Source organism: Hyperolius riggenbachi, chromosome 7 (genome assembly GCF_040937935.1).
Source record: "Hyperolius riggenbachi isolate aHypRig1 chromosome 7, aHypRig1.pri, whole genome shotgun sequence".
Taxonomy (NCBI): domain Eukaryota; kingdom Metazoa; phylum Chordata; class Amphibia; order Anura; family Hyperoliidae; genus Hyperolius; species Hyperolius riggenbachi.
Genome location: NC_090652.1, coordinates 322,200,708 through 322,227,808, shown reverse-complemented (window position 1 = coordinate 322,227,808; position 27,101 = coordinate 322,200,708). Strand labels below are relative to the sequence as shown.

The 27,101-nt window shown below is 47.1% G+C and overlaps 1 long non-coding RNA gene across 1 annotated transcript in view; it reads left to right on the top strand.

Moving 5' to 3' along the window:
* The window catches only part of LOC137525270 (uncharacterized), a 32,883-nt gene extending 9,366 nt beyond the window's left edge, over positions 1 to 23,517 (top strand). The window contains exons 2-3 of the long non-coding RNA XR_011022905.1: positions 9,256 to 10,455; positions 22,248 to 23,517. This is a non-coding gene — a long non-coding RNA (uncharacterized lncRNA). The remainder of the gene's footprint in view (positions 1 to 9,255; positions 10,456 to 22,247) is intronic.
* The last annotated feature ends 3,584 nt before the right edge of the window (positions 23,518 to 27,101 follow it).

The window sequence follows — 27,101 nt, the reverse complement described above, 5'->3', positions numbered from 1 at the left end:
ACAGAGAATCACATTTTCCTGACTAGTGATCTCAATTACAGACTTGTGCAGTAATCATCTCAGGAAATGTCAATTCACAAAGATTTCCGCATGTATTTTATTGGCCAAAAGTATAAAAGCAGAAGAAGCTGACAATTGTGCAGGCACCCTTTAGATGTGCATATTTGTATTGTAGCCTACAGAAGAGCTCCCCCTTGTGGCTCCAGCACATTTAAAGGGATGGCAGGCTGTGATATGATGTATCTGAACCTGTACCCCCGGCTACAAAGCGGACTATATAAGTCAGCCTGGGACAGTCACAGATCTTCTCTTGGAGGTAGCACATAGCTAGAGATGATCCCGATCAAATCGGAAATTCGTGCCTTCCCACGACCAAGTTAGACCTCGTATTGGTAAAGTTTATCCCCGTTATGTAAACTCTCTCTTGTGTATCTTTGTAACATTTTTATCTTTGTAATTTGTATATATTCTGCGCTGTTCCACTTTTTGGAATATTAAATATTTAATAAGCTTGACTTCTGCTGTACTAAGCCAAAGCTGATAGCCTAGAGAAAGAGACTGCAGTGTAATTTGCATTAAAAGTTCATTGCCTGATTGTGCCTTGCTACTGTGATTGTAGTGTGTGGCGTTCCCATAATTGGCCTAAAGCGCAAAAGCTGACCCAAATATGAAAGCGCCACACTGCGTGCAGGCCACTCGACAGCAGAGTGGGAATTGTTGAAGTGTCTAGCAGCAGCTAGTGGTGGCAGTGAGAAGTGTTTTGCGGGGTTACAGCCTTGTGTTAGCTTGACTAAGGCAGCGTCCCCTCTCGAGCTGGTCAAACCCACAGTCGGGAACCGTATCTGCAGGCTGCACAGTCTGGAAAACCACACACACTCACTCAGTGACACATCGACCAGGGCTTAATGAATTGAGGCATGTTTGTTCGGTAAATTACCAAACTTCTGCCTCATGGGTGGAAACTTTTTTTGTGAATTTGGAAAAGTGTAAAATACCACATGATGTATTTTACCGTCCAAAATGCTTTTACCGAACTGCTTATTGTGAATAGAGCCCATTGACTTAAAATGACATGACCCCCTGGCCCTTTTTTGGTATAAACAGGGCGCCCATGATTTTCACCTTCAATACCCTGCCAATTTGATCATAAACGCCGCATTTCACAGATATCGACTTCCACAGAAACCATTGGTGTGGCATGCTGGAAATACTTTGGTTGAAAGGCCTCCATAGGTTGTGTAGTGGAAATGGCGTTTGCTTTCGTGGCAACCCTCCTGGTGGGTCTCCGCAGCTTCTCCCTGCCCCACCCCCAAGTGTATGTGTACCCCCTGGGCCCATGGTCACGGTTGCACACTCACCTGTCACGCTGGCTTACCTTCTCCTGCTGTCTGGCTTCTTTCTTAAATTGTTACCATCGAGTGTCTGTATCCTGTGATAACACTGTTACTACATGTGGTGGTGTCAAGGGATACAAGTGCTCACTGTAGAAATTCATAAAGACACAGGGAGAGGTGTTGGTGTGACTGGTGAGCCTGCAACACTCACAGGCCCAGTGAGGGACACATCCTGATTCAGGAGCACTCTCCTTTCTGCAGTGAAGCTGAGATGGGCATTTGCAGTACAAGCTGGCAGGAAGAGCAGCTTCAGGGTGTTTAGAAAATCACTTTAAAGAGAACCTGTATTAAAAAAAAGGGCCCCGGGGGGGGGGGGTGGGGGTGGGGGTTACTTGCGTCGGGAGGGGGAAGCCTCTAGATCAGGGGTCTCAAGCTCAAATTACCTGGGGGCCGCAGGAGGCAAAGTCAGGATGAGGCTGGGCCGCATAAGGAATTTCACAATCTTGCCGCCTCTGCCTGCCCCTCTCACTCTTCCTTCAGAGAGGGGCGGGGAGAGGTGGCGATCTGTGCGGCGATTGACGTCAGGAGGGGCAAAGCTGAAGCTGAAAGCTCTGCCCCTTGCAGGAAATGCCGGAGGATTGCCCCCCGGTCGATTTGGGGGCTCTGCAGCCCTCATTTAGCGGCGGGGATGCGGCGGATTACTTGGGAGCACTGAAGCGAACTATAAGGAAGCTTTTGCAGGCGAGGGCCACAAAATATTGTATCGAGGGCCGCAAATGGCCCGCGGGCCGCGAGTTTGAGACCCCTGCTCTAGATTCAATTGAGGCTTCCCACGGTGGCCAAGTAATATTTCCCTTCCTGGCTCCAGCACTGGTGCAGTAACTCTTCTTGGCTTGGGCTCAGGTGGAAATGGCCAATCCCAGTAGGATCTGCTCTAATGCGCAGGAACAAGTTGGGTTCAGTTATTTCCAAGCCGAGCACCGCTACTGCACTGGAGTGGGGGAAAGTAAATATTGCAGGCGCTACTGTGCCACAGCCTGACAGATTATTGGCTGTAGCTCTGGAGGGGCCCAGCAAGACTACCATGGGATGAAGCCTTAATCAGATCTAGAGGCTCTTTTGTGATAGTTTCTTGGAAGGGAATGGTCTCATCCGTCATTGGCTTAGTACTGTAGGCGACGCAGAATGCAGTTCTGTTGCTGGCATAGCTTTGTGAAGCCACACCATGCATATTGGCTGCTTCCAGCATCACCTGACCAAGGATAACGGGTGAGTGGTTTTGACTCGCACTTTGTATGCCAGAATAACAGGCAGGCAACTGGCATTGTTTACAACAAAATACATATGGCAGCCTCCATGTACCCCACCTTGGGTTCCCTCTCTTAAAGTGGACCCAAATTAAAAATATGGGATTTCAGAAATCTCTTTTCTAAATTATAATAGCAGCCTTTTTCAGCTGCATGATGACAAATATAAAATATTTTATTGAAGGAACCCCTCCCTCCCTTCCTTTCATATTGCCGGGACACAATCCAGCAGACTGGTGGAGGAGATAAAAAACAAACAAAACACAGGCTGCTACTGATGTCACAGGGGAGGTGATCTCAGCTTGTGAGATTTCACATAGACTCCGCCCCTGTGAGGGAGGGTAGCTGATGACAAACACACCCATGATCTAAAACCTCCTAAGCTCAGAAGTAATGGCTGCCACCCTTTATAACCCTAGTTCTGAAAAGAGGGTGAAAAGTATGCACTGAAATGCCCATAGGCTTGAAGGAGTATTTATCTGTGTATGTGTCAGTGGTGCAACTAAATATATTGAATACAAAAAAGTTTGGTTTGCATCCGCTTTAAGCATGTGTAGACTGCACCTTGTATTCTAAGTAACAGATGGTGAAACTCTGTGGTGGGGGGAGGAGCCTCTGAGAGGAGTTCTGTGGCTGGTACAACTGCAGTGTTGGTGGGACTATGCATATGACTGTGCTGCCTAACCCACTGAGCTACTAATCATCCTGCTTTGCTGAACTTGCCATCTGCCCATACATTTGATTATTGAACTGTTAGCCAGCAAGTATCTGATTTGGGTCAATAAGGAAATTGTACCATTGTCTTTGCTATTGCTTTAAAGGATACCTGTAATGACAAGTTTCTTACTACCTGGGGCGTCTTTCTGCCAGCCTCCCTGTGCCATCTCTAAACAAGCCTCTGGCCCCCTGCTGTGGCTAAGTTTCTCGCACATTGATGGCCACTGCACCTAGCTGCGCATGTCCTTGTTTGCGTGTCCTCCCCTTCCCCCTTGCTGAGAGCATCTGCTGCAGTATGAGGCTTTCACATACTGCCCCTGCTCAGGACTCTCCCACCAACAGGAGTGCAGATGAGGACAGTCACTGTCAGGACCACACATGCACTGTGGCTATCCACTTGTGATAACTTGGCAGGGACCGAAGGATCGTTCAGAGATGGCACAGGGGAGCTGTAGGGGATGGCAGATGCCCCAGGTAAGTGACACTGTTTGTCATTATAGGTTTCCTTTAAAGGAGTTGCACAACTTGCAGTGAGTGGGAACCTTGTTTGGCTGCTTTAGGTGACTGACCGTGTAGGTTTGATGCATGCTGTCACAGCCGCCAGCGCACTTACAATCTGGTGTTTGACCCTATTGTTTTCTAGTGTCTAACATAAATTGCTCCTCCTCTGTTACAGGGTATCACTACAGCTTGTTACTTTAACCAGTTCAGGACCATAGGCTTGCAACCCCCTAGTAACTAGGCTATTTTTACAATTTAGTGCTCTGCAGCTTTATAGGCTTGCTGCAGAGCCGTATCACTTGGCACACAAGTGAATGCGCTCCTTTATGCCCACCAACAGAACTTCATTCTTTTTATTTTAGATTTCCGGATTTTTATCACTCCCCTCCCTCCCCCCCGAGAGCCAATCAGGGCAATCCTCTCTCATAGGCATTAGCCTATGACACGGCTCTCCCCAGTACAGTGCTGCAGTAGATCGCAGCGCTGTACAATGTAAGTAGACTGATAGCGGAGCTCTGTCACTCAAGCGGGGATGTGCGCAATCTCCTATAAAACCCGGCCCAGGAGTTGATGCCTTTCGGCATTAGGTGGTGTTGGTGCTGCCACCTTCCCAATGCTTTAGGTGGTCGGGAAGGGGTTAAAGGGAATGTGAAGTGACAGAAATACAGCAGCTGATCTCTTCATTCTCTACCATGCAGGTTTGGCTTCTGTGCTGTAGAGATGGCTTGAACCTCCAATTTTAGGTTTGCGAGCTTCTGAAAAAGTTTGTGAACCGCCATAGACTTCAATGGGCAGGCAAACTTTCAAAACTTCAAACATTAATTCTGGCCAGAAAAGTGATAGAAAAGATTTTTCAAGGGGTCTAACACCTGGAGGGGGGCATGGCGGAGTGGGATACACGCCCACAAGTCCCAGGGAAAAATCTGGATTTGACGCACAGCAGCGTTGTAAGGGTAGAAATCGCATTGCATGCTAAATTGGAGGCATAAAGTGCTTTCAAACAACGTGTCCGTCAATCAGGCAGTGTAATTATTGTACTACACACTGACAGACCAAACTCTGTGTAATGCACCGCAAACAGCTGTGTAGTGACTGCCGTGCTGGAGTGGTGCACACATAGGCGATAGCGTTTTTCAAGCCCATATGGTCGCTGGGCTGTGGTAGCACAATGATAGAACAGTAGTGACTATCCAGCTGATCGAATTTGGTCTGTCCACAATGAAGCAGCGACCTTATCTTGGGTGTGCCCCCAACACTTTCATACAGCAGGCGGTCATTGCTTCATTGTGATACGCAAGCTCCTTCACCGCGGCAAGGTAACGATCACAAAAGGGAATTGACACATGCACGTGCTTTTTGTTTTGCTGTTGCAGTGCAGCCAGAAAAATTAGGCAGACATGTACACCAGAAAAAAATGTGTTTGGTAGCGGCCTTAAAAATTCAGGAATCAACTTGGAGTCCTGGACCCAGTTGGTGGTGGCGGAGAAGGCAGTCAAGCGGCCTGCAGGCAGAGATGCTGTGTGGGGACGACTTAGTCTTGGGGCAGGCAGTCACACGGTGTGCAGGCAGAGATGCTGTGTGTGGGGACTGACTTAGTCTTCGGTCAGGCAGTAGCCCTCTGGGATCCATGCCTCATTCATTTTGCTAAAGGTACTGAACACTTACCTAGGCGACTTATCATCTTAGTGACAATGCCTCCGCTAAAGGTCCTTTCTTACAGGGTGCTTGAGGCAGGGCAAGACAGAAGTTGGATGGCAAATTGTGACAGCTCTGGCCACAGGTCAAGCCTGCGCACCCAGTAGTCCAGGAGTTCATCGCTGCTCAGGGTCTACATCCACACTTAAGGTCAGGTAGTCGGCTACCTGCCGGTCGAGGCATTGGTGGAGGGTGGATCCGGAAGGGCTAAGGCGAGACGTTGGACTAAAGAATGTCCACATGTCCGACATCACCATGAGATCGCTAGAGCGTCCTGTCCTTGCCTGCGTGGACGTAGGGGGGAGGAAGATTACTGGCAGTGGCACCTGTATTCCGTTGTGCTGTGACATCACCCTTAAATGCACTGTAAAGCATAGTTGCCAGCTTGCTGCATCCTTTCTGTCTTCTAGTGATTTGGAAACATCTCTGCCACAGTGCTTATACCGAGGATCTAGTAGTGTTGCCACCCAGTACAGGTCATTCCCCCTGAGCTTTTTTTAAACAGTGGTCCCTGCATGAAAGCCGCCATCTGCACAAATTTGGATGCAGACGTACTATCCATCTCCTCTTGCTCTTCCTCAGTGATGTCAGGTAAGTTCTCCTCCTCCTCCAGCCAGGAGAGCTGCTCCAGTGTGACTCTCGTCTTTGAGGTAAGAAGACATGTCTAACATGGCGTGACACCATCATACCTGGCATGCAGTATAGGCCCTGGGAAGCTGGGACTGTGTAGCTGGAGAGGAGATCACAGCACAAGTAGAGTTGAACTGCCACTCAGCCAAGGAGGAGTATGACAGCAAAGAGGATGTAGCAGGAGGCCTGCCTGCAAGCCGTGGAGGTGTCAAACGTTGGTCCGCTGCACAGCCACGCACTCCCTGCTTGCCATCGGTCACCAGGTTGACCCAATGGGCTGTGTAAGTAATGTAGCGGCCCTGACCGTGCTTGGCAGACCAGGCATCCATGGTCAGGTGGACCCTTGTGCCAGGGATGACACCACTTGCCACTTCACGGTACAGTTTGGGTATCACCTTTTTAGAGACATAATTGCGGCCTGGCATCTTCCACTGCAGTGTTCCAATGGCCACAAATTTACGGAAGGCCTCAGAGTCCACCAGCTGGTATGGTAACAGCTGGCGAGCTAACAGTTCTGCCACGCCAGCTGTCAGACGCTGGACAAGGGGGTGACTGGCAGAAATTTGGCTCCTTCCACTCAAAGATTTCCTTCACGGACACCTGGCTGCTGTGGGCAGAGGAGCAGGAACCGCTCAAGGGAAGAGTGGAGGAGGGTGGCTGAAGATGCTGCACCTGAAGGAGGAAGAGGGTGGCTCTTCTTTTGTGTGGCTTCTGCTCAGGTGCTCTTCCCATTGCAGTTTGTGCCTTTTTCTCCATGTGCCTTCGTAAGGCACTTTTCCCTACGTGAGTGTTGGCCTTTTTTTGGAGGCAGAGACAACAGATGGCATTGCTCTGATCTGATGCAGACTCATGAAGAAAATTCCAAACCGCTGAGCCCCCCCCCCCCCTGGGGTGATGGCACTATGGTGGCATCAGCAGCTGACGTTGAAGGGCATGTTGGCTGGCTGTCCATAGGTGGCGATACATGGCGCCGGATACTGCCACCAGCTGTTTCTGACAAGCTTTCAGCAACTAGTCTCCTACTCTCTGACTCCCCCTCTGAACTGTCCCCTGTTCATCTCCTCTATTGAGAACATGCGTGGGATCCGTATCATCGTCCTCCTCACCATAAACCTGCCCAGCTTTGATTGCCTCAGACGCCTCAAACTGCACCAACAGCAGGTACTTCATCATCTTCACATGTTACGTCCATAGTGTCGCCGCCTAACTCAGACATATGAGGTGGTGTAAATTGCTTAGCGCCTTCATCTGGTTGTAACAATGGCTGTGAATTGGTTAATTCCCCACCAAATAACTCCTGCGACGTGTCAAATGCTAGTGGATGTGGTGCTTGTAGTAGTGCTGGTGGCTGTGGAAGATGAAGTGCTCTGTTAGTCAACCATGTCCTGACAATCTTGGGAGTTGATAGGACGTGCCTTCTTCTGAGCACTTTACTTTGGTCGAGGGCTGCACAAAATCACATCAACCCGACCTCGCACAGACCTGCCGGGTGGCCTTCCTCTGGGTCTGCCTCTACCTCTGCCTGTTTTGTCCGTTGTCTATATTGGGGGGAGAATGAAGTGAAAGGTATGTACTGACTTGACTAATACAATGTGCAGTTAACAGGCATGCACGGAGTGGTATATCGCACTGCGTGCACTCACGTAGGTGGATGCACTGAACACAACAGGTAGGTATATGCAGTGATGGGTATTACAATGTGTACCTGTCACACACAGACAGGTAGCGGACAGGCACAGTGACACTGCGTGCGCTCACGTAGGTGGGTGTACTGTGAACAGGTAGGTAGATATATGCAGTACTGGGTATTACAATGTGCAGCTGCCTGACACACACAGGTAGTGTGGCAGTGGCTCACACAGTATGAATTATCAAGTCTGTCTATGCAACACAAGTGTCAGTGGGACACACAGGAAAAAAATAGATTGGCTCTCCAAAGAGATGTTGTGGGGTGCTATTTTTTAGCAATAAGAATCAGTAAGGAGCAAGCTAAGAAGCCTACGAGAGCCTAACTAATCTTTCCCTATGAGTCTGCTCTGTCTGCAGCAGCTGTCCCTTCTCTATTTACTGCAGGCACACGAGTATAATGGCTGGCAGTGCCTGCCTTTTTTTATAAGGGTAGGAGTGGCTCCAGGAGGGAGTGTAGCCTGATTGGCTACAATGTGCCTGCTGACAATGTGCACTATGTGGGTGAACCAAACTTCCGGAAAAGTTCCCGGTTTGCCGCGATCGCGAACCATGGAAGTTCATCGGCGAGCCCTTCAGGCCATCTCTAGCTGTAATTGGGAGAAATAGGAAAATGTGTGGGGTTTTATCTAGTCACTTTGTTTTACTTTAAAACTATAATTGCTGTTAAAAGGCATACAATAATTCTTAGCAAGAAGCACCACCCAAAGAGTCCAATTTGTGGTGAAGATAAGTAGAGATCATTTAGAGGTGATAATTAGTGACGGTTATTGGCAAATGGATAGCAGGCACACTGGAATTTTAAAATTGCTTTGGACCATTAGGGGAAACACCTTTTCAGTGGTAAAGTAGTTGAGGTTAGAGCAGGGCATCAGGAGCAACTGTACTTTGTGGGAAGGTTGGGCATGAGTTTTATGGCCCAGGACCATCTGACTGCTACTGGCCATGTAAGTGTCTCGACAGGGAAGTGCTTGTACATGTTCTACTGGGCATGCTTTAACTAAAAGTAGACATGCAACCTCTCCCTTAACCCTTGTAAGCACCGGAGCTTGAGCAATAGTTTGGGGCCCAATGCTGTACAGACACTTCTCTAGTCTACGCTAACAGTGTTCTGCTGATGAGGAGGAGGTACAATGACAGTTGGCAGGGGGAGTAGGGCAACAATGCCCTCAGCGTGCAATTTGCCAATCTGATCTCTTGCTGACTCATAGAGGGGATCGGTGCCTGCTGTACACATGTTGATTCTCAGTAGAGGCAGCTCCCATCTAACATGTACAAGGCATTTCTATGGAATTGTACTATTTGCTAATCTGGTTTAATGATGTATCATGAAGCTTGCCTTGTATGCCTATAGTAATTGTATTTGTGTTTGTTTGTTTTTTCAGTTATGTGGGGAAAGCCAAGGAAGAGGCTAAAAATGGCAAAATCTTGACAGCTATGCGATATTTGCAAAGCGCTAACTCCATTAGACCTACGGAGAATCTCAAAGCTCGAATTTCAAACCTAAAACATTAAAGCTATCAAACCTCCCCAACAATGGTCTGCTGCTCCCTGACACGTTGTTTAAAAGATTGCACACTACCAAAAGGAAGGGGTGGCATTTTTATACAGTTTGTACCGAGATGGGAAGAAAAGGAGGTATTTTGGCTGATGATATGGGGCTTGGCAAAACCATCCAAGTAATTGCTTTTCTCTCTGGTATGATTGCTTCAAAACAAATCAAAACAGTGCTTTTGATTATGCCAGCAACGCTAGTTAGCAATTGGGTGGAGGAGATAAAAAAATTGGACTCATGGCATGCAGTTCAGAATATTCCATGGGGCTGAGAGAAGACTAAAGGCCTAGAGAAAATGCAGAGAGACGGTGGCATAATTATATCTACATACAGAATGATACTAAATAACTGGCAGCAAGTGTCTTCCTATAATGGCGCAAAGTTTATATGGGATTTTATTTTGGATGCGGCTCATGAGAGAAAAAATCCAACCTCCAAAACTGCACAAGCCTGTGCTGCCATTTTTGCAAAAAATCGAGTCCTTCTCACTGGTACGTCCAAAACAACTTGCAAGAGTTGTGGGCTTTATATGACTTTGCCTGCCAAGGAACGCTGCTTGGAACTGCAAAGACCTTTACAATGGAGTATGCAAAGCCAATTACAAGGGCTAGAGAGAGACGCAACACAAGATGGAAAAACACTTGGGCTAAAGCTTTCCGAGAATTTGCTGAAAATGATACAACCTTATTTCCTAAGGAGAACAAAAGACTTGCAGAAGAAAATCTCATCAGAAGGGAAGATCATGCCCTCTCACCAGAAAAAATGACTTTATTTTGTGGGTGTATCTATCACCAGTTAATGAAGTGGCAGCCCAATCAGAAGCCTGAGGGGAGGCTCCCACTTGTTGAGCCAAGCACGCTAGTTTTCAGAGATGGGAGCTTGTGAAGTGATGAGGAAAGATTTCAGCACACTCCTGCTCCACAGCTTCACAGAGGGCGGGAGTTCATATAGCAAGCATGTCACCTCTGTACTGTACAAGGAAAGTGCTGCTGCCTACCGGGAGAGACATGTGCCTGCAGCGCTGCACACAGTAAGTAACAGTGCATCATGACACCGGATGGCTGACAGGTCTGTGCAGTGAGCTGGGACACTTGTTGCTCTGCACAGAGGATGGGGGAGGGGATCTCAGTTCCATTTCACAGTTCAGGATGGATAACTTGCTGACTGCTGCTCAGTCTGTTTTAGCCAATGATCTGATGGTTGTCGTGTGTGTCTGTCTGTGTGTCTGTCTGTGTGTCTGTCTGTGTGTCTGTCTGTGTGTCTGTCTGTGTGTCTGTCTGTGTGTCTGTCTGTGTGTCTGTCTGTGTGTCTGTCTGTGTGTCTGTCTGTGTCTGTCTGTCTGTGTGTCTGTCTGTCTGTGTGTCTGTCTGTCTGTGTGTCTGTCTGTCTGTGTCTGTCTGTCTGTCTGTCTGTCTGTGTGTCTGTCTGTGTGTCTGTCTGTGTGTCTGTCTGTGTCTGTCTGTCTGTGTCTGTGTCTGTCTGTGTCTGTGTCTGTCTGTGTGTCTGTCTGTCTGTGTGTGTGTCTGTGTGTGTGTCTGTCTGTGTGTCTGTCTGTGTGTCTGTCTGTGTGTCTGTCTGTGTCTGTCTGTCTGTGTCTGTCTGTCTGTGTGTCTGTCTGTCTGTGTGTCTGTCTGTGTCTGTCTGTGTCTGTCTGTCTGTCTGTCTGTGTCTGTCTGTGTCTGTCTGTCTGTCTGTCTGTCTGTGTGTCTGTCTGTCTGTCTGTGTGTCTGTCTGTCTGTCTGTGTGTCTGTCTGTCTGTGTGTCTGTCTGTCTGTCTGTCTGTGTCTGTCTGTCTGTGTCTGTCTGTCTGTGTGTCTGTGTGTCTGTCTGTGTCTGTCTGTGTCTGTCTGTCTGTCTGTCTGTGTCTGTCTGTGTCTGTCTGTCTGTCTGTCTGTCTGTGTGTCTGTCTGTCTGTCTGTGTGTCTGTCTGTGTGTCTGTCTGTGTCTGTGTGTCTGTCTGTGTCTGTCTGTCTGTGTGTCTGTCTGTGTGTCTGTCTGTCTGTCTGTCTGTCTGTGTCTGTCTGTCTGTGTCTGTCTGTCTGTCTCTGTCTGTGTCTGTGTGTCTGTCTGTGTGTCTGTCTGTCTGTGTCTGTGTGTGTGTCTGTGTGTCTGTCTGTCTGTGTCTGTGTGTCTGTCTGTGTGTCTGTCTGTGTGTCTGTCTGTGTGTCTGTCTGTGTGTCTGTCTGTGTCTGTCTGTGTGTCTGTCTGTGTGTCTGTCTGTGTGTCTGTCTGTCTGTCTGTCTGTCTGTGTCTGTCTGTCTGTGTCTGTCTGTCTGTGTCTGTGTGTCTGTCTGTGTGTCTGTCTGTCTGTGTCTGTCTGTCTGTGTCTGTGTGTCTGTCTGTGTGTCTGTCTGTGTGTCTGTCTGTGTGTCTGTCTGTGTGTCTGTCTGTGTGTCTGTCTGTGTGTGTCTGTCTGTGTGTCTGTCTGTGTGTCTGTCTGTGTGTCTGTCTGTGTGTCTGTGTCTGTGTGTCTGTCTGTGTGTCTGTGTCTGTGTGTCTGTGTCTGTGTGTCTGTGTCTGTGTGTCTGTGTCTGTCTGTGTGTCTGTGTCTGTCTGTGTGTCTGTGTCTGTCTGTGTGTCTGTGTCTGTCTGTGTGTCTGTGTCTGTCTGTGTGTCTGTGTCTGTCTGTGTGTCTGTGTCTGTCTGTGTGTCTGTGTCTGTCTGTGTGTCTGTGTCTGTCTGTGTGTCTGTGTCTGTCTGTGTGTCTGTGTCTGTCTGTGTGTCTGTGTCTGTCTGTGTGTCTGTGTCTGTCTGTGTGTCTGTGTCTGTCTGTGTGTCTGTGTCTGTCTGTGTGTCTGTGTCTGTCTGTGTGTCTGTGTCTGTCTGTGTGTCTGTGTCTGTCTGTCTGTGTGTGTGTAAAATGGAAATGTCAATTTACAAAGATTTCCGCATGTATTTTATTTGCCAAAAGTATCAAAGCAGAAGAAGCTGACAATTGTGCAGGCATCCCTTTAGATGTGCATATTTGTATTGTAGCATACAGAAGAGCTCCCCCTTGTGGCTCCAGCACATCTAAAGGGATGACAGGCTGTGATATGATGTATCTGAACCTGTACCCCTGGTTACAAAGCGGACTATATAAGTCAGCCTGGGACAGTCACAGATCTTCTCTTGGAGGTAGCGCATAGCTAGAGATGATCCCGATCAAATCGGAAATTCGTGCCCTCCCACGGCCAAGTTAGACCTCGTATTGGTAAAGTTTATCCCGTTATGTAAACTCACTCTCTCGTTTATCTTTGTAATTTTTATATATATTCTGCACTGTTCCACTTTTTGGAATATTAAATATTTATTTAATAAGCTTAACTTCTGCTGTACTAAGCCAAAGCTAATAGCCTAGAGAGAGACTGCAGTGTAATTTGCATTAAAAGTTCAGTGCCTGATTGTGCCTTGCTACTGTGATTGTAGTGTGTGTGTGTGTGTGTGTGGCGTTCCCGTATTTGGCTTAAAGCGCAAAAGCTGACCCAAATACGAAAGCGCCACACTGCGTGCAGGCCACTCGACAGCAGAGTGGGAATTGTTGAAGTGTCTAGCAGCAGCTAGTGGTGGCAGTGAGAAGTGTTTTGCGGGGTTACAGCCTTGTGTTAGCTCGACTAAGGCAGCGTCCCCTCTCGAGCTGGTCAAACCCAGTCGGAAACCGTATCTGCAGGCTGCACAGTCTGGAAAACCACTCACACACTCACTAAGTGACACATACCGACCAGGGCTTAATGAATTGAGGCATGTTTGTTCGGTAAATTACCAAACTTCTGCCTCATGGGTGGAAACTTTTTTTTTTTGTGAATTTGGAAAAGTGTAAAATACCGCATGATGTATTTTACCGTCCACAATGCTTTTACCGAACTGCTTATTGTGAAATGGAGCCCATTGACTTAAAATGACATGACCCCTGGCCCTTTTTTGGTATAAACAGGGTGCCCATGATTTTCACCTTCAATACCCCTGCCAATTTGATCATAAACACCGCATTTCACAGATATCGACTTCCACAGAAACCATTGGTGTGCATGCTGGAAATACTTTGGTTGAAAGGCCTCCCATAGGTTGTGTAGTGGAAATGGCGTTTTCTTTCGTGGCAACCCTCCTGGTAGGTCTCCGCAGCTTCTCCCTGCCCCACCCCCAAGAGTATGTGTAACCCCCTGGGCCCATGGTCACGGTTGCACACTCACCTGTCACGCTGGCTTGCCTTCTCCTGTGTCTGGCTTCTTTCTTAAATTGTTACCATCGAGTGTCTGTATCCTGTGATAACGCTGTTACTACATGTGGTGGTGTCAAGGGATACAAGTGCTCACTGTAGAAATTCATAAAGACACAGGGAGAGGTGTTGGTGTGACTGGTGAGCCTGCAACACTCACAGGCCCAGTGAGGTACACATCCTGATTCAGGAGCACTCTCCTTTCTGCAGTGAAGCTGAGATGGGGCATTTGCAGTACAAGCTGGCAGGAAGAGCAGCTTCAGGGTGTTTAGAAAATCACTTTAAAGAGAACCTGTATTGAAAAAAAGGGGGGGGGGGGGGTTTACTTGCGTCGGGAGGGGGCAGCCTCTAGATTCAATTGAGGCTTCCCACGGTGGCCAAGTGATATTTCCCTTCCTGGCTCCAGCACTGGTGCAGTAACTCTTCTTGGCTTGGGCTCAGGTGGAAATGGCCAATCCCAGTAGGATCTGCTCTAATGCGCAGGAACAAGTTGGGTTCAGTTATTTCCAAGCCGAGCACTGCTACTGCACTGGAGTGGGGGAAAGTAAATATTGCAGGTGCTACTGTGCCACAGCCTGACAGATTATTGGCTGTAGCTTTGGAGGGGCCCAGCAAGACTACCATGGGATGAAGCCTTAATCAGATCTAGATGCTTCCACTCCTTAGGTAAATATCTCCAGGGGCCCTTTTTCTTTCTTTTTTTTGATAGTTTCTTGGAAGGGAATTGTCTCATCCATCACTGGCTTAGCACTATAGGCGACGCAGAATGCAGTTCTGTTGCTGGCATAGCTTTGTGAAGCCACACCATGCATATTGGCTGCTTCCAGCATCACCTGACCAAGGATAACGGGTGAGTGGTTTTGACTTGCACTTTGTATGCCAGAATAACAGGCAGGCAACTGGCATTGTTTACAACAAAATACATATGGCAGCCTCCATGTACCCCACCTTGGGTTCCCTCTCTCTTAAAGTGGACCCAAATTAAAAATATAGGATTTATAGGAATAATAAAATCTATTTTCTAAATTATAATAGAAGCCTTTTTTAAGCTGCATGATGACAAATATAAAATATTTTATTGGAGGAACCCCTCCCTCCCTTCCTTCCTTTCATATTGCCGGGACACAATCCAGCAGACTGGTGGAGGAGATAAAAAACAAACAAAACACAGGCTGCTACTGATGATGTCAGAGGGGAGGTGATCTCAGCTTGTGAGATTTCACATAGACTCCGCCCCTGTGAGGGAGGGTAGCTGATGACAAACGCACCCATGATCTAAAACTTCCTAAGCTCAGAAGTAATGGCGGCCACTGTATAACCGTAGTTATGAAAAGAGGGTGAAAAGCATGCACTGAAATGCTCATAGGCTTGAAGGAGTGGTTATTTATCTGTGTATGTGTCAGTGGTGCAACTAAATATATTAATAAAAAAGTTTGGTTTGCATCCGCTTTAAGCATGTGTAGACTGCACCTTGTATTCTAAGTAACAGATGGTGAAACTCTGTGGTGGGGGGAGGAGCCTCTGAGAGGAGTTCTGTGGCTGGTACAACTGCAGTGTTGGTGGGACTATGCATATGACTGTGCTGCCTAACCCACTGAGCTACTAATCATCCTGCTCTGCTGAACTTGCCATCTGCCCATACATTTGATTATTGAACTGTTAGCCAGCAAGTATCTGATTTGGGTCAAGGAAATTGTACCATTGTCTTTGCTATTGCTTTAAAGGATACCTGTAATGACAAGTTTCTTACTACCTGGGGCGTCTTTCTGCCAGCCTCCCTGTGCCATCTCTAAACAAGCCTCTGCCCCCCTGCTGTGGCTAAGTTTCTCGCACATTGATGGCCACTGCACCTATGCGGCCCTGGCTGCGCATGTCCTCGTTTGCGTGTTCCCCCCCCCCCCCCCCCCCCCCCCCCTGCTGAGAGCATCTGCTGCAGTATGAGGCTTTCACATACTGCCCCTGCTCAGGACTCTCCCACCAACAGGAGTGAAGATGAGGACAGTCACGGTCAGGACCACACATGCACAGTGGCTATCCACTTGTGATAACTTGGCAGGGACCGAAGGATCGTTCAGAGATGGCACAGGGGAGCTGTGGGGGATGGCAGATGCCCCAGGTAAGTGACACTGTTTGTCATTATAGGTTTCCTTTAAAGGAGTTGCACAACTTGCAGTGAGTGGGAACCTTGTTTGGCTGCTTTAGGTGACTGAGCGTGTAGGTTTGATGCATGCTGTCACAGCCGCCAGCGCACTTACAATCTGGTGTTTGAACCTATGGTTTTCAAGTGTCTAACATAAATTGCTCCTCCTCTGTTACAGGGTATCACTACAGCTTGTGTTACTTTAACCAGTTCAGGACCATAGGCTTGCAACCCCCTAGTAACCAGGCTATTTTTACAATTTAGTGCTCTGCAGCTTTAATGGCTTGCTGCAGAGCCGTATCACTTGGCACACAAGTGAATGCGCTCCTTTATGCCCACCAACAGAACTTCATTCTTTTTATTTGTATTTTAGATTTCTGGATTATCACTCCCCTCCCTCCCCCCCGACAGCCAATCAGGGCAATCCTCTCTCATAGGCATTAGCCTATGACACAGCTGTCCCCAGTACAGCGCTGCAGTAGATCGCAGCGCTGTACAATGTAAGTATACTGATAGCGGAGCTCTGTCACTCAAGCAGGGATGCGCACAATCTCCTATAAAACCCGGCCCAGGAGTTGATGCCTTTCGGCATTAGGTGGTTTTAGTGCTGCCACCTTCCCAATGCCTTAGGTGGTCGGGAAGGGGTTAAAGGGAATGTGAAGTGACAGAAATACAGCAGCTGATGTCTTCATTCTCTACCATGCAGGTTTGGCTTCTGTGCTGTAGAGATGGCTCGAACCTCCAATTTTAGGTTTGCGAGCTTCTGAAAAAGTTTGTGAACCGCCATAGACTTCAATGGGCAGGCAAACTTTCAAAACTTCACACATTAATTCTGGCCAGAAAAGTGATGGAAAAGATTTTTCAAGGGGTCTAACACCTGGAGGGGGGCATGGCGGAGTGGGATACACGCCAAAAGTCTCAGGGAAAAATCTGGATTTGACGCACAGCAGCGTTGTAAGGGTAGAAATCGCATTGCATGCTAAATTGGAGGCATAAAGTGCTTTCAAACAACGTGTGTACGTCAATCAGGCAGTGTAATTAGTGTACTACTTCACACTGACAGACCAAACTCTGTGTAACGCACCGCAAACAGCTGTTTGGGTAGTGACGGCTGTGCTGGACTGGTGCACACATTGGCGAGAGTGCAGGCGATAGCGTTTTCAAGCCCATATGGTCGCTGGGTTGAGGTAGCGCAATGATAGAACAGTAGTGACTATCCAGCTGATCGAATTTGGTCTGTCCACAATGAAGCAGCGACCTTATCTTGGGTGTGCCCCTAACACTTTCATATAGCAGGCGGTCATTGCTTCATTGTGATACGCAAGCCCCTTCACCGCGGCAAGGTAACGATCACGAAAGGGAATTGACACATGCACGTGCTTTTTGTTTTGCTGTTGCAGTGCAGCCAGAAAAATTAGGCAGACGTACAGCAGAAAAAATGTGTTTGGTAGCGGCCTTAAAAATTCAGGAATCCACTTGGAGTCCTGGACCCAGTTGGTGGTGGCAGAGAAGGCAGTCAAGCGGCCTGCAGGCAGAGATGCTGTGTGGGGACAACTTAGTCTTGGGGCAGGTAGTCACACGGTGTACAGGCAGAGCTGCTGTGTGTGGGGGACTGACTTAGTCTTCGGGCAGGCAGTAGCCCTCTGGGATCCATGCCTCATTCATTTTGCTAAAGGTGAGGTACTGAACACTTAGGCGACTTATCTTAGTGACAATGCCTCCGCTAAAGGTCCTTTCTTACAGGGTGCTTGAGGCAGGGCAAGACAGAAGTTGGATGGCAAATTGTGACAGCTCTGGCCACAGGTCAAGCCTGCGCACCCAGTAGTCCAGGGGTTCATCGCTGCTCAGTGTCTCCATTCACACTTAAGGTCAGGTAGTCGGCTACCTGCCGGTCGAGGCATTGGTGGAGGGTGGATCCGGAAGGGCTAAGGCGAGACGTTGGACTAAAGAATGTCCGCATGTCCGACATCACCATGAGATCGCTAGAGCGTCCTGTCCTTGCCTGCGTGGACATAGGGGGGGAGGAAGATTACTGGCAGTGGCACCTGTATTCCGTTGTGCTGTGACAGCACCCTTAAATGCACTGTAAAGCATAGTTGCCAGCTTGCTGCATCCTTTCTGTCTTCTAGTGATTTGGAAACATCTCTGCCACAGTGCTTATACCGAGGGTCTAGTAGCGTTGCCACCCAGTACAGGTCATTCCCCTTGAGCTTTTTTTATACAGGGGTCCCTGCATGACACCTGCTGCAGTTCTTCCGTTGCCTCCTCTTTTAAACAAAAAAAAACGTCCTCATCTGACTCTTCTTCCTCCTTCCCCCTCTGTGCTGCCGCAGGTGTTGAGGAAACATCTGGTTCTGCTGATTGATCCCACAACTCTTCCTCCTGTTACTGTTGATGCTCCTCCACAGCTTGATCCACCACTCTATGCACGGCACGCTCCAGGAAGTAAGTGTACGGGCTCAAGTCGTTAATGGTGCCTTCAATGCAACTTAGCAGGTTGGTTACCTTCTCAAACGGCTGCATGAGCCTGCATGCATTTCGCATCAGTGTCCAGTGGTTGGGCCACAACATCCCCATGTCCCCAGATTGTGTCCTTCTACTGTAATTGTAGAGGTACTGGGTGATGGCTTTCTCCTGTTCCAGCAGGCGAGAGAACATGACCAGGGTCGAATTCCAGGGAGTTGGGCTATCCAATATCAAGCGTCTCACCAGCAAGTTGATTCCCCACTGAATGTCCCCAAAGCATGCCATGGCCGTGTAAGACCGCCTGGAATACCCACACAACTTCCTGGCCTGTTTCAGGCCTTCCTCTAAGCCTGGATACTTTGACACAAATCTTTGAATGACTAGATTGAGCACATGTGCCATGCAGGGTACATGTGTCAGCTTTCCCAAATTCAAAGCTGAAATGAGATTGCTGCCGTTGTCACACACCACATTGCCGATCTCCAGCTGGTGCAGGGTCAGCCACTGATCCACCTGTTAAGAGCAGCCAGGAGAGCTGCTCCAGTGGGACTCTCCGCTTTGAGGTAAGAAGACCTGTCTAACATGGCGTGACACCATCATACCTGGCATGCAGTATAGGCCCTGGGAATCTGGGACTGTGTAGCTGGAGAGGAGATCACAGCACAAGTAGAGTTGAACTGCCACTCAGCCAAGGAGGAGGAGTATGACAGCAAAGAGGATGTAGCAGGAGGCCTGTCTGCAAGCCGTGGAGGTGCCACAAGTTGGTCCGCTGCACAGCCATGTACTCCCTGCTTGCCATCGGTCACCAGGTTGACCCAATGGGCTGTGTAAGTAATGTAGCGGCCCTGACCATGCTTGGCAGACCAGGCATCCATGGTCAGGTGGACCCTTGTCCCAATGCTGTGTGCCAGGGATGACACCACTTGCCACTTCATGGTACAGTTTGGGTATCACCTTTTTAGATAAATAATTGCGGCCTGGCATCTTCCACTGCAGTGTCCCAATGGCCACAAATTTACAGAAGGCCTCAGAGTCCACCAGCTGGTATGGTAACAGCTGGCGAGCTAACAGTTCTGCCACGCCAGCTGTCAGACGCTGGACAAGGGGGTGACTGGCAGAAATTTGGCTCCTTCCACTCAAAGATTTCCATCACGGACACCTGGCTGCTGTGGGCAGAGGAGCAGGAACCGCTCAAGGGCAGAGTGGAGGAGGGTGGCTGAAGATGCTGCACTTGGAGGAAGAGGGTGGCTCTTCTTTTGTGTGGCTTCTGCTCAGGTGCTCCTCCCATTGCAGTTTGTGCCTTTTTCTCCATGTGCCTTCGTAAGGCACTTTTCCCTACGTGAGTGTTCGCCTTTTTTTGGAGGCAGAGACAACAGATGGCATTGCTCCGATCTGCTGCAGACGCATGAAGAAAATTCCAAACCGCTGAGCCCCCCTGGGGTGATGGCACTATGGTGGCATCAGCAGCTGACGTTGAAGGGCATGTTGGCTGGCTGTCCATAGGTGGCGATACATGGCGCCGGATACTGACACCAGCTGTTTCTGACAAGCTTTCAGCAACTAGTCTCCTACTCCTCTCTGACTCCCCCTCTGATCTGTCCCATGTTCATCTCCTCTATTGAGAACATGCTTGGGATCCGTATCGTCCTCATCACAATAATCCTGCCCAGCTTTGCTTGCCTCAAACTGCACCGACAGCAGGTACTTCATCATCTTCACATGTTACGTCCATAGTGTCGCCGCCTAACTCAGACATATGAGGTGGTGTAAATTGCTTAGCTCCTTCATCTGGTTGTAACAATGGCTGTGAATTGGTTAATTCCCCACCAAATAACTTCTGCGAAGTGTCAAATGCTAGTGGATGTGGTGCTTGTAGTAGTGCTGGTGGCTGTGGAAGATGAAGTGCTCTGTTAGTCAACCATGTCCTGACAATCTTGGGAGTTGATAGGACGTGCCTTCTTCTGAGCACTGTACTTTGGTCGAGGGCCGCACAAAATCACATCAACCCGACCTCGCACAGACCTGCCGGGTGGCCTTCCTCTGGGTCTACCTCTACCTGTTTTGTCCGTTGTCTATATTGGGGGGGGGGGGGGGGGGAAGAGAATGAAGTGAAAGGTATGCACTGACTTGACTAATACAATGTGCAGTCACACAGGTGCAGTTAACAGGTATGCACGGAGTGGTATATCGCACTGCGTGCACTCACGTAGGTGGATGCACTGAACACAACAGGTAGGTATATGCAGTGATGGGTATTACAATGTGCACCTGTCACACAGACAGGTAGCAGACAGGCACAGTGACACTGCGTGCGCTCACGTAGGTGGGTGCACTGTGAACAGGTAGGTAGGAATATGCAGTACTGGGTATTACAATGTGCAGCTGCCTGACACACACAGGTAGTGTGGCAGTGGCACACACAGTATGAATTATCAAGTCTGTCTATGCAACACAAGTGTCAGTGGGACACACAGGAAAAAATAGATTGGCTCTCCAAAGAGATGTTGTGGGGTGCTATATATTTTTTTTTTTTTCAATAAGAATCAGTAAGGAGCCTAACTAATCTTTCCCTATGAGTCTGCTCTGTCTGCAGCAGCTGTCCCTTCTCTATTTACTGCAGGCACACAAGTGAGTATAATGGCTGGCAGTGCCTGCCTTTTATAAGGGTGGGAGTGGCTCCAGGAGGGAGTGTAGCCTGATTGGCTACAATGTGCCTGCTGACTGTTTAGAGGGTCAAAGTTGACCCTAATGGTGCACTATGCGGGTGAACCAAACTTCCAGAAAAGTTCCCGGTTCGCCGCGATCGCGAACCATGGAAGTTCATCGGCGAGCCGTTCGGGCCATCTCTAGTTGTAATTAGGAGAAATGGGAAAAATGTGTGGGGGTTTTATCTAGTCACTTTTTTGTTTTACTTTAAAACTATAATTGCTGTTAAAAGACATACAATAATTCTGAGCAAGAAGCACCACCCAAAGAGCCCAATTTGTAGTGAAGATAAGTAGAGATCATTTAGAGGTGATAATTAGTGAGTTATTGGCAAATGGATAGCAGGCACACTGGAATTTTAAAATTGCTTTGGTCCATTAGGGGAAACACCTTTTCAGTGGTAAAGTAGTTGAGGTTAGAGCAGGGCATCAGGAGCAACTGTACTTTGTGGGAAGGTTGGACATGAGTTTTATGGCCCAGGACCATCTGACTGCTACTGGCCATGTTAGTGTCTCCACAGGGAAGTGCTTGTACATGTTCTACTGGGCATGCTTTAACTAAAAGTAGACATGCAACCTCTCCCTTAAAGCGGACCCAAACCAAACATTTTTTTTTTTTTTTAATTAAAAATATTTAGTTGCACCACTCTGACACATTCAAAGATAAATAAACACTCCTTCAAACCTATGATCATTTCAGTGCATGCTTTTCACCCTTCTCTTTTCATAACTAGGGTTATACAGGTGGCAGCCATTAGCAATTCCTCCATTGCCGGACACCATCTACTCCACCAGTTTGCCAGATTTTTTTCCCGGCAATTTGAAAGGAAGGGGAGGGGTTCCTCCAATAAATGTAAAATATTTTATATTTGTCATCATGCAGCTGAAAAAAGGCTGCTATATATTATAATTTAGAAAATAGATTTTATTTCTGAAATCTTGTATTTTTAATTTGAGTCCACTTTAACCCTTGTAAGCACCAGAGCTTGAGCAATAGTTTGGGGCCCAATGCTGTACAGACACTTCTCTAGTCTACGCTAACAGTGTTCTGCTGATGAGGAGGAGGTACAATGACAGTTGGCAGGGGGAGTAGGGCAACAATGCCCTCAGCGTGCAATTTGCCAATCTGATCTCTTGCTGACTCATAGAGGGGATCGGTGCCTGCTGTACACATGTTCATTCTCAGTAGAGGCAGCTCCCATCTAACGTGTACAAGGCATTTCTATGGAATTGTACTATTTGCTAATCTGGTTTAATGATGTATCATGAAGCTTGCCTTGTATGCCTATAGTAATTGTATTTGTTTGTATTTTCAGTTATGTGGGGAAAGCCAAAGAAGAGGCTAAGAGTGGCAACATCTCGCAAGCTATCAAATATTTTCAAAGAGCCAACTCAATACACCCCACTGAGAATCTCAAAGGTCAAATTTCACCCCTTAAAGCCTTACAGCTGTCAAATGCTGAACAACCGGATTGTTTAATGCTGAATGCTTAACGTTGAACGTTGTTTAATGAATTGTATGAATACCAAAAAGGTGTGTCCTTTTTATACAGTTTGTGCCGAGATGGGAAGAAAAGGAGGGATTTTGGCCGATATGGGGCTTGGCAAATCCATCCAAGTAATTTCCTTCCTCTCTGGTATGATTGATTCAAAACAAATCAAAACAGTGCCTTTGATTATGCCAGCAACGCTAGTTAGCAATTGGGTGGAGGAGATAAGAAATTGGACTCCAGACATGCAGTTCAGAATATTCCATGGGGCTGAGAGAAGACTAAAGACCTAGAGAAAATACAGAAAGAAGGTGGCATAATTATATCTACATACAGAATGATACTAAATAACTGGCAGCAAGTGTCTTCCTATAATGGCGCAAAGTTTTATATGGGATTTTATTTTGGATTAGGCTCATAAAATAAAAAAATCCAACCTCCAAAACGGCACAAGCCTGTGCTGCTATTTTTGCAAAAAATCGAGTCCTTCTCACTGGTACGTCCAAAACAACTTACAAGAGTTGTGGGCTTTATATGACTTTGCCTGCCAAGGAACGCTGCTTGGAACTGCAAAGACCTTTACAATGGAGTATGCAAAGCCAATTACAAGGGCTAGAGAGAGACGCAACACAAGATGGAAAAACACTTGGGCTAAAGCTTTCCGAGAATTTGCTGAAAATGATACAACCTTATTTCCTAAGGAGAACAAGACTTGCAGAAGAAAACCTCATCAGAAGGGAAGCTCATGCCCTCTCTCACCAGAAACAATGACTTTATATTGTGGGTGTATCTATCACCAGTCCAAGAAGTGGCCTACAAATGCATGATTAGAGATCTTTGCTTCATGTTCTACCTGAGACCATCAGTTGCCATTGGATGATCATTACAGGTTCACTAGCTATATGCTTACTCTTCTGCAAGCACAGTACTCCATGCATATCGCATGGCTTTGCTGTTCAGCTATAGCATTGAACTGCCTCTAATCATCTGATAAGAGAACCTCTGGGGACTGCAGCCCCTTATAGTTCCAGTAGAAGTGTTATGCCCAGTTTGGGGTAGTATTGGAATTATAGTATTTTCTGGGGGGTTTTGTGATTCACTGTTTAGTCTATATATGTTTTTATCAATATTTTGTAATAAAGCTTATATACATTTTTTTTTCATGCACCCAAGAGCCAATTCTCTCCTTTATTGCTTTTCTATTTTCTTTCAAGTAAATCCTTTAATCAGCAACTATTTCCAGAATAATCAAATTCTTAAAATGAAACTGACACAAAATGTTGGAAACCCATCTGGGAAAAAACATTGCTTACCTCGGGTGTATTTGCCCTGGTGAAGCCTGGGGACCATTTTCTGGCTACAGGGTTATACGGATATGGCTGTGCAGAACTGAACTTCATTCACCATGTATTCTAGCTGTGGAAGAAGCGTTAGACCTAAAAGATAGTATTGCTTAATCTAGTGAGGAAGAGATTTTAGATGCTGAGGCTGAAGAGGAGCTTGACATAATTGTCTCTGCTCTCCTGAGCTGTATAATCTGTGTATGAGTGGCTGCTGAATTGTCTCTGCCCTCCTGAGCTGTATAATCTGTGTATGAGTGGCTGCTGAATTCTCTCCTCTCCTGAGCTGTATAATCTGTGTATGAGCGGCTGCTGAATTGTCTCTGTTCTCCTGAGCTGTATAATCTGTGTATGAGCGGTTGCTGAATTCTCTCTGCTCTCCTGAGCTGTATAATCTGTGTATGAGCGGCTGCTGAATTGTCTCTGCTCTCCTGAGCTGTATAATCTGTGTATGAGCGGCTGCTGAATTCTCTCTGCTCTCCTGAGCTGTATAATCTGTGTATGAGCGGCTGCTGAATTGTCTCTGCTCTCCTGAGCTGTATAATCTGTGTATGAGCGGCTGCTGAATTGTCTCTGCTCTCCTGAGCTGTATAATCTGTGTATGGCCGGCTGCTGAATTGTCTCTGCCCTCCTGAGCTGTATAATCTGTGTATGGCCGGCTGCTGAATTGTCTCTGCTCTCCTGAGCTGTATAATCTGTGTATGACCAGCTGCTGAATTGTCTCTGCTCTCCTGAGCTGTATAATCTGTGTATGACCAGCTGCTGAATTGTCTCTGCTCTCCTGAGCTGTATAATCTGTGTATGAGCGGCTGCTGAATTGTCTACTCTCCTGAGCTGTATAATCTGTGTATGACCAGCTGCTGAATTGTCTCTGCTCTCCTGAGCTGTATAATCTGTGTATGAGCGGCTGCTGAATTCTCTGCTCTCCTGAGCTGTATAATCTGTGTATGAGCAGCTGCTGAATTCTCTGTTCTCCTGAGCTGTATAATCTGTGTATGACCGGCTGCTGAATTGTCTGTTCTCCTGAGCTGTATAATCTGTGTATGAGCGGCTGCTGAATTCTCTCTGCTCTCCTGAGCTGTATAATCTGTATGAGCGGCTGCTGAATTGTCTGCTCTCCTGAGCTGTATAATCTGTGTATGAGCGGCTGCTGAATTGTGTCCTCCTGAGCTGTATAATCTGTGTATGACCGGCTGCTGAATTGTGTCTCTGCTCTCCTGATCTGTATAATCTGTGTATGAGCGGCTGCTGAATTGTCTCTGCTCTCCTGAGCTGTATAATCTGTGTATGAGCAGCTGCTGAATTGTCTCTGCTCTCCTGAGCTGTATAATCTGTGTATGACCGGCTGCTAAATTGTGTCTGCTCTCCTGAGCTGTATAATCTGTGTATGAGCAGCTGCTGAATTCTCTGTTCTCCTGAGCTGTATAATCTGTGTATGACCGGCTGCTGAATTGTCTGTTCTCCTGAGCTGTATAATCTGTGTATGAGCGGCTGCTGAATTCTCTCTGCTCTCCTGAGCTGTATAATCTGTATGAGCGGCTGCTGAATTGTCTGCTCTCCTGAGCTGTATAATCTGTGTATGAGCGGCTGCTGAATTGTGTCCTCCTGAGCTGTATAATCTGTGTATGACCGGCTGCTGAATTGTGTCTCTGCTCTCCTGATCTGTATAATCTGTGTATGAGCGGCTGCTGAATTGTCTCTGCTCTCCTGAGCTGTATAATCTGTGTATGAGCAGCTGCTGAATTGTCTCTGCTCTCCTGAGCTGTATAATCTGTGTATGACCGGCTGCTAAATTGTGTCTGCTCTCCTGAGCTGTATAATCTGTGTATGAGCGGCTGCTGAATTCTCTGCTCTCCTGAGCTGTATAATCTGTGTATGAGCAGCTGCTGAATTGTCTCTGCTCTCCTGAGCTGTATAATCTGTGTATGACCGGCTGCTAAATTGTGTCTGCTCTCCTGAGCTGTATAATCTGTGTATGAGCGGCTGCTGAATTCTCTGCTCTCCTGAGCTGTATAATCTGTATGAGCGGCTGCTGAATTGTCTGTTCTCCTGAGCTGTATTTTGATTACTGAGGCGCCCAATGGATAAAATATCTCCAAATTCATAAAATGGGGGGTACTGGAAGACTTACCTCCCCAATGATGAAAAATTGCACTCGTTCACATTAAAAAAAATAATTTATTCTTAATCCACAATACACCTTGCAACGCCTTTCACAGGTCTATAGCCCGCTTCCTCAGGCAACATAAAATTAGGAGCATCAATACTTGTCAAAAAGACAGAGGCACTAAACCTGCTTTTTGACAAATCTTGCTGCTCCTAATTTTGTTGCCTGAGGAAGCGAGCTATAGACCCGTGAAACGCATTGCAAGGTGTATTGCGGAGTAAGAATAAATTCTTTTTAATGTGAACGAGTGCAATTTGTCATCATTGGGGAGGTAAGTCTTCCAGTACCCCCTATTTTATGAATTTGGTGATATTTTATTCTTTGGGCACCTCTGTAATAATCACAATGGCGAAGAACACTATAGAAGAAGAAACGCTACCTGAGGAGTGTAGTGCACATACTTCAGAAGAGGGTTATAAGAGGGATAGCTTAGTTGTAACTTCTACTAGTGAGGAAACCACTTGATCCTGTGCATTTCCTATTCTACACTCCCCTTTCACATTGTTTGGCCTATTTGATCTGAGGTCAATACTACTATATGGTCTGCTGTATTTTTTTTCTCTGCTGTTCCTTTTTCTAGGATCAAAGTACATTTCTGCCAGAGTAAAATGAGCAATACATTACTTTTCTCCTGTCTTGCTGTCACTTAGAGTAGGTAGTAATCTGACAACCAACAAGTTTTGAACTAGTCCATCTCTTCATGGGGGATTCTCAGAAAGTATTTGTACAATTATGCTGACCAGCCTCTCTGCTCACTGCACACTCCTTTTGGAAGATGGACAGAGCAACTGCCAGTCACAAACTGCTTTTAAAACTAAACAAAACTTTGAGAATCCTCCATAAGGAGATGGACTAGTCCAAAACCTGTTGGTAATGTCAGATTTCTACTATTTTAAGTGACAGCAACATTGGAGAAAATAACTTAGGACTCATTTTTATTCTGGAAGAAACGTACTTATTTGTGTTTACGTGAATTTTAAATTTACGATTGTGGCCTTTTTTTTTTTTTTTTAGGAATTGCAAAGGTTGTGTGGAGAAGTGGTGTAGATTTGTTTGTCTTCACACACTGATTTTTAGATGGGATCACACTTAGTTTTGCAGCACTCTTCCCACAAGAGAAGAGCAGCTGGGTATTCCATGACTTCTTACATAAAGGACAACTGATATTATAGG